This window comes from Oncorhynchus mykiss, chromosome 21 (genome assembly GCF_013265735.2).
Source record: "Oncorhynchus mykiss isolate Arlee chromosome 21, USDA_OmykA_1.1, whole genome shotgun sequence".
Lineage (NCBI taxonomy): Eukaryota > Metazoa > Chordata > Actinopteri > Salmoniformes > Salmonidae > Oncorhynchus > Oncorhynchus mykiss.
In genome coordinates, this window is record NC_048585.1 from 39,400,012 (window position 1) to 39,410,947 (window position 10,936).

The following is a 10,936-nucleotide window of genomic DNA, read 5'->3' on the forward strand; positions in this document are numbered from 1 at the left end:
GGTTAAAATATCCAGAGAGGAAAAGCCAAAGCCAGTCAGTACAGTGGTTTTAGAAAGTATTCATACCCCTTGTTGTGTTACAGCCTGAATTCAAAATGGATTCAATTGTTGTTTTTTTCACTCTCACCCATCTACACACAATAATCCATAATGACAAAATTGCTAATTTCTTTTAAATGAAATACAGAAATATCTCATTTACATAAGTATGCACACCCCTAAGTCAATACATGTTAGAATCACCTTTGGCAGAGATTACAGCTGTGGATCTTTCTGGGTGAATCTATAAGAGCATTGCACACCTGGAATAAACAATATTTGCACATTATTCTTTTCAAAATTCTTCAAGCTCTGTCAAATTGGTTGTTGATCATTGCTAGACAACCATTTTCAAGTCTTGCGATAGATTTTCAAGCAGATTTAAGTCAAAACTATTACTCGGCCGCTCTAGAACATTCACTGTCTTCTTGGTAAGCAACGCCAGTGTAGATTTTGCCTTGTGTTTTAGGTTATTGTCCTGCTGAAAAGGTCAATTCATCTCCCAATGTCTGGTGGAAAGCAGAATGAACCAAGTTTTCCTCTAGGATTTTGCCTGTGCTTAACTTCATTCCGTTTCTTTTTTTATCTGGAAAAACTCCCCAGTCCTTAACGATTACAAGCATACCCATAACATGATGCAGCAACCACTATGCTTGGAAATATGGAGAGTGGTACTCAGTAATGTGTTGGATTTGCCCCAAACATAACACTTTGTATTCAGAACAAAAAGTGAATTGCTTTGCCACATTTTTTGCAGTTTTACCTTAGTGACTGTCTGCAAACAGGACGCATGTTTTGGAATATTTCTATTCTGTACAGGCTTCCTTATTTTCACTTTGTTATATTAGGTTAGTATTGTGGAGTAACAACAATGTTACTCCACATCCTTAGATTTCTCCTTAGTTTTCTCCTATCATATCCATTAAATTCCATAACTGTTTTAAAGTCACTGTTGGCGTCTTGGTGAAATCCCTGAAAGGTGCCATTCCTCTCCAGCAACTGAGTTAGGAAAGACGCCTGTATCTATATAGTGACTGAGCATATTGATACACCATCCAAAGTATAATTAATCACTTCACCATATTCAAAGGGATGTTGAATGTCGTCTTTTTTTTTTTACCCATCTACCAATAGGTGCCCTTCTATGCGAAGCATTGGAAAACCTCCCGGGTCTTTGTGGTTGAATCTGTGTTTGAAATTCAATGTGTGGGGTACAGAGATGAGGTAGTGATTATGTGACTTGTTAAGCACATTCGACCTCATAAACCTATTTAGGCTTGCCATGACAAAGGGGTTGAATACTTATTGACTCATTCCACTTTGACATTATGAAACTCTGAGGGGGAACAAAGTACGTGAGGATGGCTGAGGAGTGGTCTGGAGGTGGTGTCTGTCCCCAGTCAGGAAGTTTTGTTTTTTTTTAAGCTTGAAAAAGCTTTTTCCTGCTATCTAGAGCCATATCCATTATTCTTAATTCTATTTAAAATATATATTTTTTTTTCTGCATATGTCTCTGTCTGTCTGTCTGTCTGTCTGTCTGTCTGTCTGTCTGTCTGTCTGTCTGTCTGTCTGTCTGGTGACAGGTGGCTATTTTTTTTAAAGAAACTAAATATACTTCTCTGCATCTCTGCTAAAATCTGGGTAAAATATTGAAAGGATGTGAGTCTTTTTCAGTACATTTAGTAATTGCTTACTTTTCTAAAGTCTAGAAATCTTGCCAGCAGGAATGCCAGCTAAGATAGTTAGACACATACACGTGTTTAGCAGATGTTATTTCAGGTGTAGCGAAATGCTTGTGTTTCTTGCTCCAACAGTGCAGTAATATCTGACAAGTAATATCTAACAGTTTCACAATACAAACAATACACACAAATCTAAAGTAAAGGAATGGAATTAAGAATATATAAATATTTGGATTAGCAAAGTAAGCGCAGCAGAGACTAAGTTTCAGTAGAATAGGATAGAATACAGTAGATACATACAGTTGAAGTTGGAAGTTTACATACACTTAGGTTGGAGTCATTAAAACTCGTTTTTCAACCACTCCACAAATTTCTTGAAAACAAACTAGTTTTGGCAAGTCGGTTAGGACATCTACTTTGTGCATGACACAAGTAATTTTTCCAACAATTGTTTACAGACAGATTATTTCACTTATAATTCACTGTATCACAATACCAGTGGGTCAGAAGTTTACATACAGTAAGTTGACTGCGTCTTTAAACAGCTTGGAAAATTCCAGAAAATTATGTCATGTCTTTAGAAGCTTCTGAAAGGCTAATTGATATAATTTGAGTCAATTGGAGGTGTACCTGTGGATGTATTTCAAAGCCTACCTTTAAACTCAGTGCCTCTTTGCTTGACATCATAGGAAAATCAAAAGAAATCAGCCAAGACCTCAGCAATTTCCAAACGCCTGAAGGTACCACGTTCATCAGTACAAACAATAGTACACAAGTATAAACACCATGAGACCACGCAGCCGTCATACCGCTCAGGAAGGAGACGCATTCTGTCTCCTAGAGATAAATGTACTTTGGTGCGAAAAGCCAATCCCAGAACAACAGCAAAGGACCTTGTGATGATGCTGGAGGAAACAGATACAAAAGTATCTATAGCCACAGTAAAACAAGTCTTATATCGACATAACCTGAAAGGCCGCTCAGCAAGAAAGAAGCCACTGCTCCAAATCCGCCATAAACAAGCCCGACTACGGTTTGCAACTGCACATGGGGACAAAGATTGTACTTTTTGGGGAAATGTCCTCTGGTCTGACGAAACAAAAATGTTCATAATGACCATCGTTCTGTTTGGGGGGAAAAGGGGAAGGCTTGCAAGTTGAAGAACACCATCCCAACCGTAAAGTGGGGGTGGCAGCATCATGTTGTGGGGATGGTTTTCTGCAGGAGGGACTGCACTTCACAAAATAGATGGCATTATGAGGGAGGAAAATTATGTGGATATATTGACGCAACATCTCAAGACATCAGTCAGGAAGTTAAAACTTGGTCGCAAATGGGTCTTCCAAATGGACAATGACCCCAAGCATACTTCCAAAGTTGTGGAAGAATTGCTTAAGGACACCAAAGTCAAATTATTGGAGTGGCCTTCACAAAGCCCTGACCTCAATCCTATAGAAAATTTGTGGGCAGAACTGAAAAAGCATGTGCGAGCAAGGAGGCCTATAAACCTGACTAAGTTACACCATTTCTGTCAGGAGGAATGGGCCAAAATTCACCCAACGTACTGTGAGAAGCTTGTGGAAGGCTACCCAAAATGTTTGACCCAAGTTAAACAATTTAAAGGCAATGCTACCAAATACTAATTGAGTATATGTAATCTTCTGACTCACTGGGAATGTGATGAAAGAAATAAAAGCTGAAATAAATAATTCTCTCCACTATTATTCGGACGAGAAAATAATCTACATCCCTCTGCCTTCAGGTCCACAAACACTACTCACTGTAAATTGTCTATCATAGTCCATCATTTCACATTCTTAAAATAAAGTGGTGATCCTAACTGACCTAAGACAGGGAATTTTTACTAGGATTAAATGTCAGGAATTGTGAAAAACTGAGTTCAAATGTATTTGGCTAAGGTGTATGTAAACTTCCGACTTCAACTGTATGAGATGAGTAATTCAAAACATTATTCAGAAGTTTGGACACACCTACCCATTCAAGGGTTTTTCTTTATTTGTACTATTTTCTACATTGTAGAATAATAGTGAAGGCATCAAAACTATGAAATAACAGATATGGAATCATGTAGTAACCAAAAATAGTGTTCAACTAATCTAAATATATTTTATATTTGAGATTTTTCAGTGGCCACCCTTTGCCTTGATGACAGCTTTGCACACTCTTGGCGTTCTCTCAACCAGCTTCATGAGGTAGTCACCTAGAATGCATTTCAAATCATTTAAAAGTTCATTTGTGGAATTTCTTTCCTTCTTAATGCATTTGAGCCAATCAGTTGTGTTGTAACAAGGTAGGGGTGGTATACAGAAGGTAGCCCTATTTGGTAAAAGACCAAGTCCATATTATGGCAAGAACAGCTCAAATAAACAAAGAGAAACGACAGTCCAGCATTACTTTAATATGAAGGTGAAGGTCAGTCAATATGGAAAATGTCAATAACTTTGAAAGTTTCTTCAAGTGTAGTCTGGAAAACGTAATAACTTTAAAAGTTTCTTCAAGTGGAATCTGGAAAACGTAATAACTGTACAAGTTTTTTCAAGTGTAGTTATAAAAACCAGCAAGTTAACGATGACATTGGCTTTTATGAAAAGTTACCGGCATTCGCTGCGAGCAGGGTTCGAACCTGCGCGGGAAGATCCCATTGGATTTCAAGTCCAACGCCTTAACCACTCGGCCATCGCAGCTGCTATACAACATTGTAGAAAGTGAGTTCAAATCATGTCTTTACATACCAGTCATTAATTTGATACAATGTAATTTGGCTCTTTTTTCTTCAGTGATTTTGTTTGTATCTGATTGTAGTAAATTGTTACAATTTGCGACGTAGAGCGACGCACATAAATACACATTGGTATCAACAGCGTGAGGAGGCGCATAATAGCCTACAAAACCAGGCCTATATCTAATATTATTCCATTCCTTTACTTAGATCTGTGTGTATCAGATATTTGTTGTGGAATTGTTAGATATTACTTGTTAGATATTGCTACACTGTCGGTACTAGAAGCACAATAATTTCGCTACACTCGCAATGACATCTGCTAACCATGTGCATGTGACCAATACATTTGATTTGATTTGATCTATGAATCATTAGCTACATTAGCTACACTACATTAGCAATACTTTGTGCATCATTCTTGAAACAAGCTTCAGCTTTCTCTACAGAAATACTCATTGTAGTTGTGTCCATCCTTCAAATTTGGATGCACGCACGCAGATGCAACATCTGTGCATTTGTCTAGGTGGCACTAGTGAGCTATGTATTTTCATCAGTGTTCTGTGATGATTAACATGAACCGAAGATTCTGTGATTGAACCACAAAGTTGAAAATGTAACTATTTGGTTGAACCTTCAACTAACCCCCTGACAACACAACACAAGGTATTATCAAACAGTTTAATATTTTTCAGATATTAAGGTTTCCTATCTTTGGTAAAATACTACAAATCTAATTTAATACGTGTTGTTTTGTGTATTTTTGCTGTGGTCCCCTCTCCAGAGTGTGGGCTGTGATGTTAGTTATTGAAGAAAGTGAACAATGTTGCATGATTGATTGGCACATGGGTTGGGTTGGAGGGAATGAGTTCCCCCTTAGATTGGACTCATTAATTCCTGATAGCGTCCATTATACACACACACACACACACACACACACACATATTCAGGCTCTGTGCTGCTGGTTTGGCCAAGCCAGGAGGGGCTCTGGATCACCTTTGTCCCAGATAGCACCCTATTCACTATCTAGTGCACTACTTTTGACCAGGACCTATGGGGTATGATACTTTTGACCAGGGCCCAAGCAGAGCACAATGTAGGCAATAGGGGGCCGTGAATGCCTTTTGCCAAGATGTTTACAATGCTGTCTAGCCTAAAGCAAACACCTTTTTCTTAGCACCACTCTTTATGAAACCAAACCTAAATTGATCTGGTTCAGATTTGGTTCCCGAGTGGTGCAGCGGTATAAGGCACTGCATCTCAGTGCTAGAGGTGTCACTACAGACTCTGGTTAGATTCCAGGCTGCATCACAACTAGCTGTGATTGGGAGTCCCATAGGGCGGTGCACAATTCGCCCAGCATTGTTAGGGTTTGGCCGGGGTAGGCCGTCATTGTAAATAAGAATTTGTTCTTAACTGACTTGCCTAGTTAAATAAAGGTTAAATAAAAACAACAATTTAAAAAACGATTAGGAAATCATAAAATACATTGTGGTGAGTGGTAGTAGGGCCTGGGAGGCCGGTGGCTTGCGCCATTTAATCTAACAGTGTTGCATAACTGTGATTTGTCAACTGTCCATATCAAGTGACTCAGATTCAATCAAGTGACTAGTTATCATTTGTTACAAGACTTCACTCACTCATTAACATAACTTTTCCCCCAGCATTGTTCCTCCTTCCCATACTGTAAATCAGCAATAGCACTGTAACGTTTCACTGAGTCGTGGCTGAACGACGACACGGATAATATAGAGCTGGCTGTTTTTTTTTTTTTGCATCGGCAGGACAGAACAGCTACGTCTGATAAATCGAGGGGTGAGGTTTTGTGTCAATTTGTCAATAACAGCTGGTGCACGATGTCTAATATTAAGGAAGTCTCGAGGTATAAGCTATAGACCAAGCTGTCCACCAAGAGAGTTCTCATCTATAGTATTCGTAGCCATCTATTTAACACCACAAACCGATGCTGTCAAGGCCATAAGCAAACAAGAAAATGCTCATCTGGAAGTGACGCTCCTAATGGCAGGGGACGTTAATGCAGGCAAAATTAAATCCATTTGACCAAATTTCTACCAGCATGTCACATGTGCAACCAGAGGGAAAAAAAACTCTTGACCACCTTACAGTTGAAGTCGGAAGTTTACGTACACCTTAGCCAAATACATTTGAACTCAGTTTTTCACAATTCCTGACATTTAATCCTAGTAAAAATTCCCTGTCTTAGGTCAGTTAGGATCACCACTTTATATTAAGAATGTGAAATGTCAGAATAATAGTTGAGAGAATGATTTATTTCAGCTTTTATTTCTTTCATCACATTCCCAGTGGGTCAGAAGTTAACATACACTCAATTTGTATTTGGTATTATTGCCTCTAAATTGTTTAACGTGGGTCTAACGTTTCGGGTAGCCTTCCACAAGCTTCCCACAATAAGTTAAGTGAATTGTGGCCCATTCCTCCGGACAGAGCTGGTGTAACTGAGTCAGGTTTGTAGGCCTCCTTGCTCGCATATCCTGTTTCATTACACATACACGTTTTTAGTTCTGCCCACACATTTTCTATAGGACTGAGTTTAGGGCTTTGTGAAGGCCACTCCAATACCTTGACTTTGTTGTCCTTAAGCCATTTTGCCACAACTTTGGAAGTATGCTTGGTGTCATTGTCCATTTGGAAGACTCATTTGCGACCAAGCTTTAACTTGCTGACTGATGTCTTGAGATGTTGCTTCAATATATTCACGTCATTTTCCTCCCTTATGATGCCATCTACTTTGTGAAGTGCACCAGTCCCTCCTGCAGCAAAGCACCCCCACAACATGATGCTGCAACCCAAGTGCTTCACGGTTGGGATGGTGTTCTTCGGTTTGCAAGCCTCCTCCTTTTCCCTCCAAACATAACGATGGTCATTATGGCCAAACAGTTCTATTTTTGTTTCATCTGACCAGAGGACATTTCTCCAAAAAGTACGATCTTTGTCCCCATGTGCAGTTGCAAACCGTAGTCGGGCTTTTTTTATGGCGGTTTTGGAGCATTGGCTTCTTCCTTGCTGAGCAGCATATGAGGTTATGTTGATATAAGACTAGTTTTACTGTGTATATAGATACTTTTGTACCTGTTTCCTCCAGCATCATCACAAGGTCCTTTGCTGTTGTTCTGGGATTGATTTGCACTTTTCTCACTGAAGTACGTTCATCAATAGGAGACAGAACGCATCTCCTTCCTGAACGGTATGACTACTGCGTGGTCCCATTGTGTTTATACTTGTGTACTATTGTTTGTACAGATGAAGGTGTTACCTTCAGGAGTTTGGACATTTCTCCCAAGGATGAACCAGACTTGTGGAGGTCTACAATTTTATTCTGAGGTCTTTGCTTATTTCTTTAGATTTTCCCGTGATGTCAAGCAAAGAGGCGCTGAGTTTGAAGGTAGGCATTGAAATTCATCCACAGGTAGACCTCCAATTGACTCAAACTATGTCAATTAGTCTATCAGAAGCCTCTAAAGCCATGACATAATTTTCTGGAATGTTCTAAGCTGTTTAAAGGCACAGTCAACTTAGTGTATGTAAACTTCTGACCCACTGGATTTGTGAAACATTGAATTGAAGTAAAATAATCTGTCTGTTAACAATTGTTGGAAAAATGTCTTTGTCACTGTCACGTTCTGACCATAGAGAGCCCTTATTTTCTATGGTAGAGGAGGTCAGGGCGTGACTGGGGGTTAGTCTAGTTTATATTTTCTATGTGGGGTTCTAGTTTAGTTTTTCTATGTTGGTGATTTTGTGTGATTCCCAATTAGAGGCAGCTGATAATCGTTGTCTCTAATTGGGAATCATATTTAAGTAGCGTTTTTTTCCACCTGTGTTTTGTGGGATATTGTTTATGTGTAGTTGCATGTTAGCACTCCATTGTCGTCACGTTTCGTTTAGTCTTTATTGTTTTGTTGCGTGGTTCACTTATTTCTAATAAAAGATGTGGAACCCAGATCACGCTGCACGTTTGTCCGAGTATGCTTCCAACGATCTTGACAGAATATCCCACCAAAACGGAACCAAGCAGCGTGTCTGGGAGGAGATGGTATCCTGGTATTTGGAGGAGATCGAGGAGAGAATATCCTGGACTTGGGAGGAAGTCTTGGCAAGACACGAAAGCCTGCCGTGGAAACATACGACAGGAGAGAAGGGAGGACAGCGACAACGCCGGGGTTCATGGCCACATAAAAATCCCAAAAAACAGCCCGAAAGTATTTAAGGGGGAGGCACAAAGGGTGGTCGGCACAAAGGGTGGTCGGCGGAGCCGAGGAGTGAACCAGAGCAGAGGGAGAAACTGGAGGAGAGTGAAAGGAGAGAGTCAGAGACCGTCAGAGAGTGGATGGAGGTATTGGAGGAGAAAGAGCGGAGAGAGTTGTTAAGTTGGTGGAAGATGCATGACAGTTGCCCTAAGGAGCGTGTAATTAGTTTTATGCCACCTGAGTCAGCTCCCCGTACTCGTCCTGAGAAGTGTGTTAACGTTCCGGTACAATTGATGCCGGCTATACGCACCAGGTCTCCAGTGCGCCTTCACAGCCCAGTACGTCCTGTGCCAGCTCCTCGCACTTGCCGTGCGAAGTGTGTTAAAGTTCCGGTACAATTGATGCCAGCTATACGCACTAGGTCTCCAGTGCGCCTTCACAGGCCTGTACGTCCTGTGCCAGCTCCTCGCACTCTCCCTGAAGTGCGTGTTCCCAGTCAGGTACGTCCTGTGCCTGCTCCTCGCACTCTCCCGCAAGTGCGCCTTCCCAGTCAGGTACGTCCTGTGCCTGCTCTCCGCACTCGCCCTGAGGTGCGTGTCACCAATCCAGTGCGAACTGTGCCGGCCCCACGAATCAGGCCTCCAGTGCGCCTCCTCAGTCCACAGCGTCCTGCGACGGTCCCTAGTCCAGAGCTTCCGGGACGGCCCCCAGTCTAGAGCTTCCGGCGACGATTTCCAGTCCAGAGCTTCCCGCGACGGTTCACAGTCCGGAACCTCCTGAGACGGTCCACAGTTCGGTACCTCCTGAGACGATCCACGGTCCGGAACCTCCTGAGATGGTCCACGGTCCAGAACCTCCAGCTCCATGGCCGGAGCCTTCCTCAGCGCCGATGCCCAGTCCGAGCACGGCGTCCAGTTCAGCTCCAAGGCCAGATTATTCTTCTGTGTTGGTGCCCAGTCCAGGCACAGCGTCCAGTCCCGTTCCATGGCGGGAGCCTTCCTCTGCACCGATGCCCAGTCCAGCTCCAAGGAGCCTTCCTCTGCATCTAGGTCCAGTCCAGGCACAGTGGTCAGCCTGGGTCCACCCTCCATTTTTCAAATCTGACCATAATTAAATCCTCCTGATTCCTGCTTACAGACTAAAACCAAAGCAGGAGGTACCAGTGACTCGCTCAATACAGAAGTGGTCCTATGAAACGGATGCTACTCTACAGGACTGTTTTTCTAGCACAGACTGGAATATGTTCCGGGATTCATCCAATGGCATTGAGGAGTATACTACCTCAGTCACCGGTTTCATCAATAAGTGCATCAACAAAGTCGTCCCCATGGTGACCGTACGTACATTTCCCAACCAGAAGCCATGGATTACAGGCAACATCTGCACCAAGCTAAATGCTAGAGCTGCCACATTCAAGGAGCAGAACACTAATCTGGACGTTTATAAGAAACCTTCTATGCCCTCAGACAAACCATCAAACAGGCAAAGCATCAATACAGGATTAAGATTGAATCCTACTACACCGGCTCTGATGCTCGTCGGATGTGGCAGGGCTTGCAAACTATGATAGGCTAGAAAGGCAAACCCAGCAGCGAGCTGCAAAGTGACATGAGCCTACCAGACGAGCTAAATGCCTTTAATGCTCACTTTGAGAAAAACAACGCTGAAGCATGCATGAGAGCACCAGCTGTTCCGGACGACTGTGTGATCACGCTCTCTGTAGCCGATGTGAGCAAGACCTTTAAACAGGTCAACATTCACAAATCTGCAAGGTCAGACATATTACCAGGACGTGTACTCAAAGCATGCACGGACCAACTGGCAAGTGTCTTCACTGACATTTTCAACTTTTCCCTGACCGAGTCTGTAATACCTACATGTTTCAAGCAGACCACCATAATCCCTGTGCCCAAGGAAGCAAAGGTAACCTGCCTAAATGATTACCACCCTGTAGCACTCATGTCGGTAGCCATAAAGTGCTTTGAAAGGCATGGCTCACGTCAACACCATCATCCTGGAAACCCTAGACCCACTCCAATTCGCAACCTGCCCCAACAGATCCACAGATGACACAATCTCAATCGCACTCCACACTGCTCTTTCCCACCTGGACAAAAGGAACAACAACGACAACACCTTTTCCTCCTCAGGAGACTGAAAAGAATTTGGCATGGGTCCCCAGATCCTCAAAAGTTATACAGCTGCACCATCGAGAGCATCCTGACCGGTTGCATCACCGCCTGGTA

General features: G+C 42.3%; 1 non-coding gene across 1 annotated transcript; it reads right to left on the bottom strand.

Annotated features, from left to right (window-relative positions):
• Positions 1-4,344: 4,344 nt before the first annotated feature.
• On the bottom strand, positions 4,345-4,426 carry trnas-uga. The gene has a single exon. It is a non-coding gene; the product is annotated as a tRNA-Ser (tRNA).
• Between the last annotated feature and the right edge of the window lie 6,510 nt (positions 4,427-10,936).